Raw genomic sequence first — 15,337 nt, 5'->3', positions numbered from 1 at the left:
GATCCTCCTGCCTCAGCTTCCTGAGTGCTGGGATTACCTTCTTGCACCACCACGTCCGGCTAAGCAGTCTAACTCTGAGGTCTGTTCTTTACTCCTTACTTTAAATCATCATACTCACTTTTTGACCAAATACCAAGAATATTCATGAGAAGATACTTGGAAAGAAATATAAAGAATAGAACTGAATATGTGATCAAGTGAAACATATGTACCTTGCCTTAGATTAGAATTTTTTAATTTTCAAGTAATGTCATATGTATTAAAATATTTAATTGCTACTTATAGATAGTGATGCAGTAGCTAGTGCTCCAATTACATATAAATAACTAAACAGAAAAACATGAAGCCTTACTATGAATAAATGACAGATTTTTTATGAAGGAATTTCTTATTACTTTGCAAGTCCTCCATCCATCAGATAATATAGGCAAAATGGAATTCCCACATTTTAAAATGACTGGAGTTTGCAATTTTGGATTGCATACAGAATTATGCATAGAGAATGTTCTGAATGTTAAGCATACAGAATTTCAGGAATAATACATTTTTTTTTTTTTTTTTGGTTTTTCTCCGCTACCGGGAACCGAACTCACGACCTTGCACTTGCTAGGCAGGCGCTTTTTGCCCCTGAGCTAAATCCCCAGCCCCAGGAATAATACATTTGAAGGTATTCCAAAACAAGAGGTAGAATTAATAAATACTTACTGGAGTGTCATCTTGTAAGTGTGATCTAATAAACTTAGTGAAATAAAGATATATATGCAGACATATATAGACATATATATTTACACACACACATATGTGTGTGTATATGAGTGTGAGACAAGTATGCATTCTGTATTAAATAAATTTTCAGTGATTTATTTTGCTCCCTTCTCTCACCCTGGATAATTTCACCTACACATTTTTTTTTCTTTTTTTTTTGTCTTTTTGAGATAAGGTCTCGCTATGCAGTTCAGGCTGATCTTGAGCTCACTTTGTAGCCCAAGCTGGTCTCAAACTCGCAAGATCCTCCTGCCTCAGCCTCCGGAGTGCTGAGATTACAGGTGTGCACGACCATGCCTGGCTCACATTGGCTTCTAAAGGAAGTTATGTATGTAGCTAGCAATTTGAGCTACTGATGCCGTGAATGAATACAGGGCATTAGGAAACAAAGAGAGGGCAAAGACAAGTGGGATGCCCTGGAACCAAAGGAGCAGAAGGCAGCACAAATGGCCACTGGGATAAGACTCAGAGGAATGTGAGGAGAGAACAGAGCCCAGGAAACAGATGACAGATTTTTGAGGTGCAAAAGAGTGAGCCAAGAAAAGTATGAACAACTGCTCCGAGAAATGCCTTTTGAGGTGATAAAGGGGGTCAATTCACAGCTCTTCATGAGTGGTTGGGGATTATGCGGAGGGGGCGGGATAAGTGTGCAGAACAGGGCTGCAGTACTTTGCATGAGTTTATGTGCTTTTACAACATTTGATAGTGTTTGAGCCACAAACCCAGATCTAAAAGGCCTTGCTTTATTTGTTTTAAAAATCTATAGGATAAGAGTGGGTATGTGAGGTTTTCTTCTAATTTGTTTTGTCATTAGTGTGAACTGACTTCTAGGTGCTTCTCTTCCCTCTTGAGTAGTACGAGAGACGTTATCAATCTCCTTTCTCAAATCCTCTTAAATGATATTTTAACTTTCAAATTATATTGCACTGTGATTAGTTTATCACTCTATGTCTTCCTTCAGCAGAATGATGCAGCTTTATCTGTGAGGATCATTAAACCACGTGCTAGCCTGATTTCATTCTCTCGTAATGAGAAGATGGAAAAACTGCTTTGTCTCCCTTGATAAGAAAGATGTAATATCTTGTCTATACAGAACAAACTGACCTTGTGGACACTACCGTTAATTAAATGAAAACCATAACTGAATGCCAGTTTGTACCAAAAAATCGTCTGCCACCTTCTGAGACTCACGTAAAAGCAAGTGAAATAGTCGTTCTGCAGGTGTTTATGGGCTTGACATTAGGTCATTGGAAGTGTTTTGCTGAAAATTATTCCCTTTTTCAAGCTTTCTTCTTACAGAAGGTACGTATTACTTCATATCACAAAAGGTATATTGAACGATGATTTAAAAGTTGCGCTAGGTTCAAGTGACCCATGACAATGAGATAGCTGATCTTAGCAAGGGTTATGAAAAAATTCACACATACTACATTTGGGACATAAATAATAATTGCCATTAGTAATATTTCTTACTGATGAAAATAGTGCATATCTATATCACAAATATCTTAGAATGTGCCAAAGTAGCTACAATTTTGTACTTTAAAGTGTTTACCTATTCAAACAAAATGGGGGTGAATAATCTATACTCCTCTGTTTAGGAGGTCTGTTGCCTCTTCCTGTAGAGCACACATCTTCACGGTCGCTTGGGGAACTAAACTGCACTTAATACAAAAAGGTTTGAATTTGAATTTGTTACTAGCCACATACAATATCTTCTCACTCAATCTAAGGAAATTACATGAAGGAAACAGTTAATAATTCGATTCTGAATTATTTGGTCTAAAAATTTGCAATAAATGCTCAACTGTGGACTTTTGGTGAGTAAACTTAGCATCAAGCTCCCATAGCTGTCCTAGACACAAATAATAAAGGTGACTTTGTGTCTCTTTCTTCCCGGATTGGTATAGTACCCACTATTCACCAAGACCTGGAAAGATTGTCAGATGCATTTGATATAATTTGTGAATTTTGAGAATAACAAAAGGATGACAAAATCCTTTGATCAGTTTCTATCGCTTGATTTTTTAAAACATTCTACTACCCATTATATTTTAATCAAATTAATAAACACGCCATTCTACTTGGGCTATTAGTTCAATTAGGCTAAACTATTCTTAGCTATTAAATAAACCCTGAGATATTAGCGGTCTAACTTTATTTCTCCAAGGGAAATTTCCTTTAGTGATTTTTAAAGCTCTTATCTTGTGGTTTTGCAATATGACCATGCAGCTTCAAGGGTCACTTTCACAGCTGAAGTAAACCATCGAGTAGAGGAAAGGCTTTTTAGTGTTTCACCCATGAAGTGGCACTTGAGATTTTTACTTACACTTCTTTCACTGAAACTAACCACATTATCCTGAGTACAAGTAATAATAATACTGGTAATTTTTGTCTTATAGGTGTTCAGGAAGGGGAGGAGAAATTAATAACCATGACGCCTGGTAATTGCTACCACAACTGAAAAGGTACCCTTTTTAATTATGAGCAGAGCCCAGTAAAATTGCATATGATGTTTTGCTTGTTGTTATTTAAGCTTATTGGTCTTTTGAGCCTCTGAGCCTGCAGAACTAAGTTCTATAGAATTGGGACATCTTGGTGTTCTCATTAACTTTTATAGGCTACCCAGATCTCTTAATTTCTAGTCATTGAAGTGCTGATGCAACTATTCAACCTCTAAAATTTCTTTATTTTTGGTATTACTGTAAATAAGAAGTATGGATTGAATATTTCTGGCAGAAAATTTACATGACAGATGATCTCAAATTGCTACATGTGTAAGTGGAGGGGACAGATGTCTGTCGTTATTAACCACTAACATTTGAGGAGCGCCTACTGGGTACTTGTCACTTTAAAAAGCCTTAATTATTGTACTAGGAGGCTCAGAAGTCCTTTTAAGTAGAATTAGAAAAAATTGGGCCATGGTTTTTAAGCATGGAAACATGAAATCTTACATCATTCAGGTGAGGTTTGGGTGGAGTATATGAAAACTTCACACCATATGCAAAATTTCATGAGTATATGTAGATATGATTTTTTCCCTATATTCTCAAAAGGGCACATGCTCCAAAAAAAGATTTAGAAATTCCTCATTATGAGAATGACTCTATTTTGCCTTCCAGGAGTAGGAGCAATACATAGTAAACAGGACAGCATAAGAAATGAAAATGTCTTACAAATAATTTAGGTCCCCAAACTTTATTTCTGGTGTACTATTTGTTAGAGTAATTTTTAAAAAAAATAGTTTAAGATTAAATATACTCAAGATACCATCTTAAAGCTTAAATTCCAGCATTATTAATTGATGCCTTGTGTCCCAAGTGTTCTCTCCTCAGGTTTTCTTTTTTAATGCAGATAATACAACCCTATGTTTATGGACTGCACCTATTTACTCAATATGTTTCCCTTAATTGACTAACATATTCTTAGCATCAGTGGAACAATATTGCAGTTGTAGAGGAATTTAGTAAAATGAAGGAAAATATGTTAATAGGTATTTAGGTTACTTTAAGAATAAAGTGTATTTTAATACAATGATTTTTGCATTCATTTTATATGAAAATTTTCATGTTTTGTCCTGACAATTTAGGAATAAAATGTGTGGAATAACTAGTAATGTTTTCTTTGAACACTAATATGCCAACCTTTAAAAAGTTCAATCACATAAATTAACTTCGATGTCTTTTAGGAATTTAGAAACTGGTTTTAAAATAGTGCATAGGAATGATTAGTTTTACCACTTTTTTTCTTCCTATAGTAGTTCTTTGCTTTATCAGAATATCTACACTTCAAATCTTAAACTTCATCTCTTCATCCAGGTGACTTTTCTTTGACCAATTCCTATGAAATATGAAAGCCTCAATTTTCGGAGTTACATTTCCATTTTTGCCCCAAGAGTGCTATTACTTTTTACATCTTATCTTTTGTAAAGTAAATATGACAGAGCCTTTTTCATTCCCATTATCTAGCTTATATAAATCCTCATCAAATACAGAATAAGCGAAGACAGCAGGCTAGGGTATCTGGTGAAGGAGAGACATATTTGTTAGCAAATCCACATTAAGTGAAAACTGAGGGAAAGAAAGAACTAAAAGTAGAAGTTTGCAGTTAACTTAATTCATTTTATTTTCATACACATTAGTTTTATTAAAACTGTTTCTGGGAAATAAAAAATAAGACCTTTATGGAAGTGAAAGATGAGGAGAATTTAAGCTTGATCTTTGAGATAGTCTGGTCATAAGAATACATGTGTTAAGTGTCTCAAGGGCCTGATTAACTTGTAAAATATTACCTAGTTTTCTAATTAGAAAAACAAGAAGCGAAGAAAAAGGTATTCTTAAGGATTGGTTCACTTTTTTCTCCCCAGATGTCTGTGATGCTGTGCAGCATGGTGCTTACCCTCCTTCTTTCCCTTTGTCCCTCTTTCTACATTTGTATTCAGCATTGATACTGAATCCATTTTCTTTCCAAATCAAATGCAGAAGTCTACACCAGCCCTCAGACTAGTAACAGAGCACCCAGTTTTCTTTTCCTCCTGTATGAAGTTGTTCTTTTTGCTATACCTTGTGTCTAGAGAGCGCACACTTTTTATGGTCAGCAGATAAATAGGGTAATACAAAAATCAAAATATGAAATTGTATCAGCTCACTTTTGGTATTTCATGAGCCAATTTGTAGTAATTCTTTCCGATGAGGACACCTAAAACTGAAAAGTGCCATGATAAACAAAATGCCTGTGACCGTACCCTCCCACACCCCCATGCACATGCCCTAACCTCACTTTTTTCTGTTCCTCCTGGTTTCTATCTGTGCTGTGAAACTAGTGTTCACAGTGCTGTTCTCAAACTGTTCACTTAACAAAAGTGTCTGCTACAGCATCCCAAATATGGATACAAATGCTACTCGTGAGAATCTAAATAGTAGAAAGTCTTAAGTAATGAGAAGATTTAAATAATAGAACACTTTGAAAGCAATGGATAATCAAGCTTAAAGAAACCACATTGTTATGGGAGACAGGCTACAAAAACAAATAAATTAATAACAATGAAAGCTTCACACATCACTGTGATCATTTCCTTTAAGTGGATTTGAAAGCATTTGCAGTGGAGTGGAATTAACGATGAAACCAGTACAGGAGGACACCATTTTGTAGCATCTGTTCTCACTCGGTACCATATGAACAATTTCTTTATATAAAGGAGTAATTGGCCGAACAGCAAATGCTGGATTCTAACTTAAGCCAATGCAGAAGCAAAGAGAAACAGGACAATGCAGCGCAGTCACTGGCTTTCATCCTTAAACTGATGTCCTTCTTTAGCTTATCTCTTTCCGCATGAACAGCGACAATACTTACCACACGCACTCTGCCAAGAAACTTGATGCTTTTGAAAGGACAAACTACCATATTTGAATGTTCTTTATTAAAAATTCATGATAAATTAAACTGTTGATTTTTATTTAGTTACTTCTTTACAAATATATGTAAATATCTATTATATATTACATAATAATAAGTTCTGAGAGTCCTACACTTACCTATACCCTTAGTTGCTATTGGCAACATTTTATAATACATACCATAGAAAAGCAATGTTTAGGTGAACACCGAGGTTTTCTAGTTTTTCTAGTAAAATTAGCATAATTTTATACATGAGAAGAAAAAAGCACAATTCACAATTCCTCCTAAATTTTGTATGTATTTTTCTCATTAAATTATAAATTTCTCATTGGGAAAGGATTAGATTTTTTCCCTTTCATAACATTAGGCATTGTCCATCATATAGTGGGTGTTCATTCATTATTTTTGCCTAAAACTACAGACAATAAAGACTTGTCCAAAAATAAAATACTCCTGTTTCACAAACTACAATTTTGCACCACTTCCACAAGTGAATGGTTAGAGATTTTTCTCAGCATCCCTGAAAAGCTTCTAATTGCTCACTTCATCTTGGACAGGTTAAATGATTCTATTAAGTTGATGATCCTATATTTGTGGCTCTTCCCCAGGCATTTCAAGTTTAGCATGCTTAAAATTGAGCTCTTGAGTATTCACCAAATTTTGTCACAATCTTTTGCTTCATTCATTTCTGAGAATACCTTGCTTCTTTCCATTTTCAGATTTCTTATGTATAAATTCTAATGAATCTGCTTATCAATCATTTTTCAAGTCCATTGACTTCTTTTCTCTGCCTGCTTTTCCCTTGGGTCTGTCTATTAACATTTCTCACTTAGGTTGATTCGATATGATGTTCAAACTTGAAATATTTTTCATTGTCTCTTCAGTGTACAAGCTAGGCTTCTATTGTTGACACCCCAGCTACAACCTCTGGTGATCACATATAAGATGTGATGCCAAGATTTCTATGCAAAGTTCTGGTGAGTCCATATTTTCTTCTAAAGACATAGTAAAACTTTCTTCAAGTGCCATTTAATGAGTAGTGGAGCAATATGAAGGGGTCATTTCCCTGATAGTTGATGATGTGCTGATATGCAAGTATATTCAGTTGTATTCTTTGTGGTGGATACTACTTCTGAGCTCATCTTTACCACAAGTTAAATAAAATCCTATATATGAACTCACATGAAAAGAAATCTTTACATGTACTAATTTTCCGCTAATAAGTTTTTTCTAATAAGTTGCTTTCATTTCTACCGCAACCTCTTATGGTCAAGACAAATATAAAATAGAAATTGAATTTCTGAGGTAGCATGGGGATTTTTAAAGTATTTAGCAGTTATATAAAAGCTCAGAATCAATATAATTATTTGAAGCAATAAAAATGGTGATTCTTGGCACACAAGAGCAGTAGAACTCTTATTGAAGTGGAAATAAAATTTAATTTGGTAATAACATCTTATGATACAAAATATCCTTATTGCTATGGCACAAACAAAGACCAACTCATTGAACAGGGTTCAGAAAATATGTAAGTATTAAGGGAAGTAAAAGTCAAAACAAAATGAATACAATTTAAAAACAATTCCTATGTTGGATATTTCCAATCAGAATATTTCCATTGATGATATTCTGAATAATTAAAACATGGTGTTCTATAAACCCCTGATGGAAGTCCCAAGAGAGGGTGTTATTTTGAGATTGTATCCTTAGTATCAGAAATAAAGCATCTATTATCATTCTATAATCTAGTGAAAACATGAAAAATAAATTTAAAATAAAACATAATAAAATAGTTTCCATATGATCAAATTTGGGTGTTAATTTCTTTGAAGGAGAAAAAATTTGAACTTGTAAAATTATTGCCCCAATTTCCTTTAACAGTCAGTCTTTTCTAAACCTTTTAAATACACACACACACACACACACACACACACACACACACACACACACACTATGCTGTTACAAACTCCAAAACAAATAAACAACCTGGCAGAATCTGATTTAAGGACTTCTGATACTCTCATTAAAGTGAGGAATGAACTGTCTCAAACCAAATTTTAAGTTTATTTTCCTATGAACTTTTATAAGCTATATATTTCCTTTACATTGTTGTAGATCATTCCCTCCTCTGAGGTAAGATTTTTCTTTATAGCATAAAAGTTTGCATTAAAAAATAAGCAAGAAAATGTTACAAAGAGAGGCAGGAGGGAACACTTTTGATGCATTTTTCATGTGTTTAATCCAGTGTTCTGATGGATACTTTACACTCAAGTTATATATATCAAATACCTGAAGCAAATACAGCCAAAGGGAAAGAAATTATCTCAATATGCTCCCTGATCTATGACAGAAATGTAATTTTTTTGAAATGGACTATTCTTCAAATTCTCCCAATGCTAATTGAGTTCATTAATACATGATTTTTAAAAGATTTATTTCTTCCTGTGCTGATCTTAGTCAGGAATATTTTCCAGAGAATTTGTCCATTTTACCTAGGTTTTCAAATTCTTATTAAGGTTTATGTTTTTTTTTTTTTTTAAAGTAGCCATAGAATCTGTAGACACTAAACACCTTTTCTTGACTAATACTGTAAGGAAATACTTCTCTTTGCTCTCTTATTATTCATTGACTTTTGTGGGGGATTGCATTATGCCCATAGATCAATCCAGATAGAAACAATTGTTTATATTATTATATAAATTAATCCTTACAGGAAATTATTGGTTTATTTAGATGTTCTTTAATTTGTTTCCACAATGTTTTACTTTTTATTTATTTATTTTTTTGGTCTTTTTGAGACAGGGTCTCGCTATGCAGTTCAGGCTGACCTTGAGCTCACTTTGTAGCCTAGGCTGGCCATGAACTCACAACAACCCTCCTGCCTCAGCCTCCCAAGTGCTAGGATTACAGGTGTGTGCCACCATGCTCGGCTTCCATAATGTTTTAAAAATATCACTGTAGATGTGTTGAATGTCTTTCGTTATGTTATGTCTAAGGTTTTAATGTTTTTGATGATTTAAATAACATTTTTTAATAATTTTACTTTCTCACTTTGGTTAATAATATTTATATATACTGTTAATTTTTGTACAAAGTCCTCTCAAAATTTACTTATTAATTCTAATACTTTTATAAAATTTAAAAAAATATTTTAGCATACATGATCATTGGCTTATGAATACATAGAAATTTGCTATTCTTCTCCCTCTGGCTTGACTTTGTTTCTGTTACGGAATTACCTGTCAGTCTTAATGAGGGACATTGAAAATGATTGCTACTGTTATTCCTCTCGAATTTATTCCTTGTTTGAACCTGGCTTGCTGTTTCCAGTGCTTACTTCAGCCATTGTTTGATGTCTCAGTTTTTAGACAATTATGCTGCCATTATTAAACACTACTTTATTACCTCTTTCGAAGACTTCAGATAAGCATCCAATTGTTTCATAATTTTCTATATAACCTTATAATGTGTTCTTTTCAAATATTAGTAGTATTTTAAATTGTTCTTTGTTTTTGTTTTCAGACAGGGTCTTGCTCTATAGTTCAGATTGGCCTTGTACTGACTATGTAGCCCAGGCTGGCGTCAACCTCATAGTGATGCTCCTGTCTCAGCCTCCTGAGTGCTGGGATTATAGTGTGCCACCATGCCTGGCTAATTTGTTCTATATTTTCTCTTTGTGCTTGTTTTCCTATTTTATTCTTAATCTCTTTTCAGCTGTTTTGTCTTTTTGAGACAGGGTCTCCCTATGTAGTTCAGGCCCAGGCTGGTCTCAAACTCTCAGTGATTTAACTGCCTCAGCCTCCCAAGTGCTGGGATTACAGGCATGTGCCACCACACCTGGCTTTTCAGATGTTTTTTATCAATTGAGTTACTCTCAAATAATTTAATCTGTTCTTTTATTGATCTATTGAATTCTTAACTTTAGTCACTGCATTTTTCAGTTTTAGAATTTCCCTTGATTTCTCAAGTTTTAAAATAGTTATGGAAATTTTCTGTATTATCATCTAATATTTTAATACAATAATTTCAGTAACTTAAATCCTAAAATGTCAATACTTGATTTATAGATTTGTTTCCATTGTCTTTCATTTTAAAAATTTTCATATGATGTAACTTTCTGGTACCCCTAATAAATTATGAGAAATACTGGCCATTTCTTCTGAAAATGGAAATTGTTAGTAATATGTTCTGGATCCTGTCTTGGTGCAGAGAGAATTCACTTTTTCTTGTGACAAGCCACTAAGGTAGTTACAGTTTGTAGAAATTAAGGATTGAGCCAGATCATAAGGGTATAAATCACAGAGAGCTGCTCTGTTTGGCTAACCCGTTACCTGAAGCCCATACTTCTGTGTACCCAACTGAACCCTTCTTGCTCAGGAGCACTCCCTCCACCACAAATGCTTAGGAGAAAAGAAAGCTCAGCTCAGTCACAGGAAGATATCTATGCTCAGCCCCTGGAGGTCATCTGGTCTCTTACAACTTTGAAATCAAAAGATAGCTCAATAAAAATAATGAACCTGGTACATTTTTCTTCTCAGTCCTTCTCTGAAATGGGTATATTTTACCATAAGTCATATGTCTTCTGGGAAGGGCGTCTGCAAGGAGATAATTCTGTGTAAGTGCAACACAAAATGCAGGACTGGGTCTCCGAGTCCATGATCACTAAGAACTTTTTTAAAAACAATCTATCAGTGATCTTTACCTTAAACAGAAAAATATATTTAACAAGTCCCAAGGTGAAAGCAGACATAAATGTATTTCTTATGAAAAAATGGAAAGAAAAAATAAGTCATTCATCACAATATGAGCATTCTATAGCTAGCTTAAAATGTACTGACTAAATGGGTCTATCTCATTCTCTTCTAATGAAGGCTCATCCATTTTATTTTATTTTTATTTTTTTATTCTTAAAAATAAAGAATGAAAACACATTAACAAACAGACAGACATAAACCAAGCAACACCCAAACAATAGAAGAAATACAGAGTTTCAGACAAGGTAATAGAAAATCAACAATAGATATTGTATTACATATTACTATTTTCAAATTGGTTACTCAGTCAAACAAATATAAGCATTTCCATTTTAATTTTACTAAATAACAACAACATAAAACAATAAGTTTAACTAGAAAACTTTAGTTTAAATTTACTCAATAAGTAGAAGAGTATAATTATGCCCATTGAGGACAGTTATAGAAATACAGTAACTTGTTTTCTCTAATAAATACCACTACAATAAAAAGGTAACTTTAAAAGTGAAAATTTTCAACTTGTTATTTTCACTGTTTCATGTTCCTTTCTCTCCTTTCATATGTGCAGATAATATTTATACATGTACTTTTACATGTCAGTCATAGAAGAAATAATATACTTCTCCTTATTCTGTGAAAAGTTAACTAACAATTAATATTAACTAATTAATAGTTAATTTTATGTCATACATGACTTATTTTATACCTGAATTATTTTTTGTATTATTCTAGTATGAATAAGTTTTAAAATAAGTTCTTAATTCATTTAATTTTATCTTTGGAATTATCCTTCAACAAAATGGATAATTCACATTCTATATTTTGATGCACGAATGGCTTAATACATTGCATAAAGTTATCTTTAAAGTAGTTACTCAGAGTACAAGATAAGGGCATAAAAAAGTCTCCAATCGATATTAGTGCAAACCTTCCTTTTCTAGAACTAAGAGATACTGATAGTGTAACTAACTTGCATTGTTTTCTCCCTTTTCTCTTCCTTCCTTTCCCCTTCCCCCCATCCTAGATCCTTTTACCTTTTTAACAATTTCTTCCCACTTCACAACATCTATTGTGCATTTTAGCCTCTATTTACTCTTTCAAGTATTCTTCTATTATCTTATTATGAAATTTTGTTTTAGCTTTTCCCATAAAATAAAAAAGATGAGGGAATACTTCCAAATTCATTGTTATGGTTTGTGTCTGGATGTTCCCTAAAGGCCTCATGTAGTCCGGGGTGGAGGGGTGGGGGCAGGCTTTGCAGAGGCTTGTGATGTGTTCTAGTGCTGGGGTTGGGAGTGTGGGTGCTACACCTGCCCTGGAGCAAGTAGCCTGCATACAATATAAGGGCGGAAAAGATCCTTGCTCCTTTGCTTTTACAGTCCTCCTTCTCCATGAACTGCCCCCCACCTCCGCCATACCACCCACCTTGGAATCAGCTGATTATGAGCTGATACCTCTCCAAACTGTGAGCTACATAAACCTTTCACCTTAAAGAAAAAAAGAAAAGAACAGTTCAGTAGCACTGGATATAATAGTTAATTTTATTAATTTAATGTAAAATAATTTTTACCATTTAATGGGATTTCTGTCTTTTAAAACATACTAGACAGTTAAATCGTCAGTAATATCCACTTAGATCAGCTACCAGGTGAAATGCCAATGAAATCTTCCATATGAATACTGGGGATTAGAACTGTCAGTGCAGATGGAATCTACTGGGGCGGTGATAATTTTGTTGGTACTCTTCTACTTTAAATGCACAATATTAACTAAACACTAAGAAAACTTATTCTCAGTTTCACAGAAACTGATTCTTCTTTATAACATTGAATTAAGTTTCTGTATGAACGTATTTAGAAAGGAAATAAGGTACTGTTATGGTTGATACATTATGTCAACTTGAGGAGTCTAAAAGCTTAACTAAGTAACACAGCAGTTCTGCATTCTCAGGAGAAAGCACATGACCTTACCACTCCAGGATGTTGTTCACTGTGTCAGTTTGAGACTTTAAGTGATTCAGCAGGGGGCCAGGGTCCTTACTTTGTGAACATCCTCAGCTTGTGAAGAGGAGGGCATGGAGATGGTGTGGGTGTGGGCGAATAGCCAATATACAATATAAGGAAGGAAAAGAGGCTTGTTTCTCACTTTTTGCTCTTGCTGCTTTTGCTGTCTTCTGCCACCTTGAACAGTTGTCCCTGTGCCATACCACCCTGCTTTGGAGCCAGCTGATGATAGACTAAAACCTCCACAAACTGTGAGCTAAATAACCCTATAATAATAACCTTATAATAACCCTAATAACCCTTTTTTTGGGCACCGGGTATTTTGTCTCAGCAACAACCACAAAAAAGTAACCAAGACAAGAACAAAACCAGAATATATAATAAAATACATTAGTTATAAAATTATAAAATTTAAAATAATGACTGCTGAGAAAATACTGCTACCACAATTTTAATGCTCTCTTTTTAAGTGCATGAATTACATGTAACTTTCTCTATATAAGGCTAAACTATTGATGCTTTGGGTAACATTTTATTTTTTTCTTTTATTTCACTTAAATATATAATTTCAACCATTAACTTCATTAAAATATTAAACATATTGATTTTAGTAGGTAATATAGGTTCCTAAAAACATGAAGTAGAAAAGGACATTAAGCAAAACGTTTCCGTTGGGGGCTGGGGATTTAGCTCAGCGGCACAGTGCCTGCCTGGCAAGTGCAAGGTTGTGAGTTTGATTCCTGGTACTGGAAAAAAACCAAAAAACCAACCAACCAAACAAACAAACAAAAAACAACCAAAACGTTTCTGCTCTATCTTTGATTCCCAGTTTTAGCTCTCAGCATTCCTAAAAAGTATTGTTGGGATTTTGAATGTAATTTCCCTAGATTTTTGTGACAAATATATATATGAAGTATAGCGGTACCATTTAATAGAAAGTATTACATCTGATTTGGTTTTACTATGAATATATTTGATAAAGGACAAATAACTACCTTTCACAATTTTATGTTGTAGTCAATTCAAGAAGATAATAAGATTTAAAATTTTTGACTTTATGAATTAAGAGGTAATAATATATAATTTTCAAATTTCAACTCATTGCTATTTAACAATAAGAGATTAAACATCTTATCTAACAAGAAATCAACATGAGAATTCTAAAGACATTTAATTCAAGGATCAGTTATAACTTCAGACTTCTATATAATTTCCGTCTTTCTGTTATCCCGCAATTACCCACCTTTAAACTTTTACTGCATGGTTATGTTGTAAAAGAACAAACACAAATAAAAATCAGATCTTTCCTGCCAAAGGGAAAAGTAGAATGAAAACTAATACTATTTTGTAAAATGGCAAATAGAAAAAAAATTAAAAAGGCAGCAACAAACATACATAAATTTTTATTAATGAAATAAATGCTTAAAAGAATTTGGTAAACTGTACAAAATAAAAGTGTGGAGATGGATATATTTTCCTTAACCGCTTGGTAGATGCACATATTATTCTGCTCAGACTGCTATAACACCATAGGATGGGCTGAGGTGCTTTCTCACAGAAATTAATTTTTTCACCATTTCAGGCAGCTGGAAAATGCAGTGTGCATGTACAGTTGCCGGCATTTGTTCCTGGTGAGAGCGCTCATCTTGCCTCGTCAACTCGTTGCATCTGCATGTGGCTTTTTCCTCTGTGCTGGTGCAGAGCGAGGTAGAGAGACAGAGGAAGAAAGAACAAGTGGATACGAAGCTAGGAGAGAGAGCAAAACCACAGAGCTCTGGTGCCTCTTGTATCTTCCTACAAGAATACTAATCCTATCAGACCACAGCCTCACACATAAGATCTCAAAGCTATTCATCTTCCTCCAAATACAGTCACTTAAGTAGTAAATTGCAACATATACATTTTTGGGGGGAGACATAATTCAGCTCATAACAATATGTTTTTATTTACTAAGTATATGTAATTTTAGTCAAAAAAATTATGACATGAAATAGGGTATCAAGAACAACAATGAGGGCTGGGGATTTAGCTCAGTGGCACAGCGCCTGCCTGGCAAGCACAAGGTCATGAGTTCAATTCCTGGTACCGGAAAAAAAAAAAACCAAAAAACAAACAAACAAACAAAAAGAACAACAATGATTATAAGACCCTTTCCAAATTTTAGGGGAAATAAAAAATTCCTGTGTTGCATCAATGCCTATAAAGTGAACTTACCAACCTCTTGCTAACAAACATTACCATAACATCTTTTGTAATGATGATTTGATGCTTCTGGCAGTTGAAAGTGATTTAGATAGTGTGTCAGGAACACTTTCAGTGTACCCTTTGACTGGTTTTATCACCCAAACATAAACAGGGCATGCTGACCTAGAGCAGAGTTACTCACTTTTGATTCTGTACTCTTTGGATGCTGTAATT

Source organism: Chinchilla lanigera, unplaced genomic scaffold (genome assembly GCF_000276665.1).
Source record: "Chinchilla lanigera isolate Chin_1 unplaced genomic scaffold, ChiLan1.0 scaffold00017, whole genome shotgun sequence".
NCBI classification, from domain to species: Eukaryota; Metazoa; Chordata; class Mammalia; order Rodentia; family Chinchillidae; genus Chinchilla; species Chinchilla lanigera.
Note: the sequence above shows the minus strand (reverse complement) of the source record.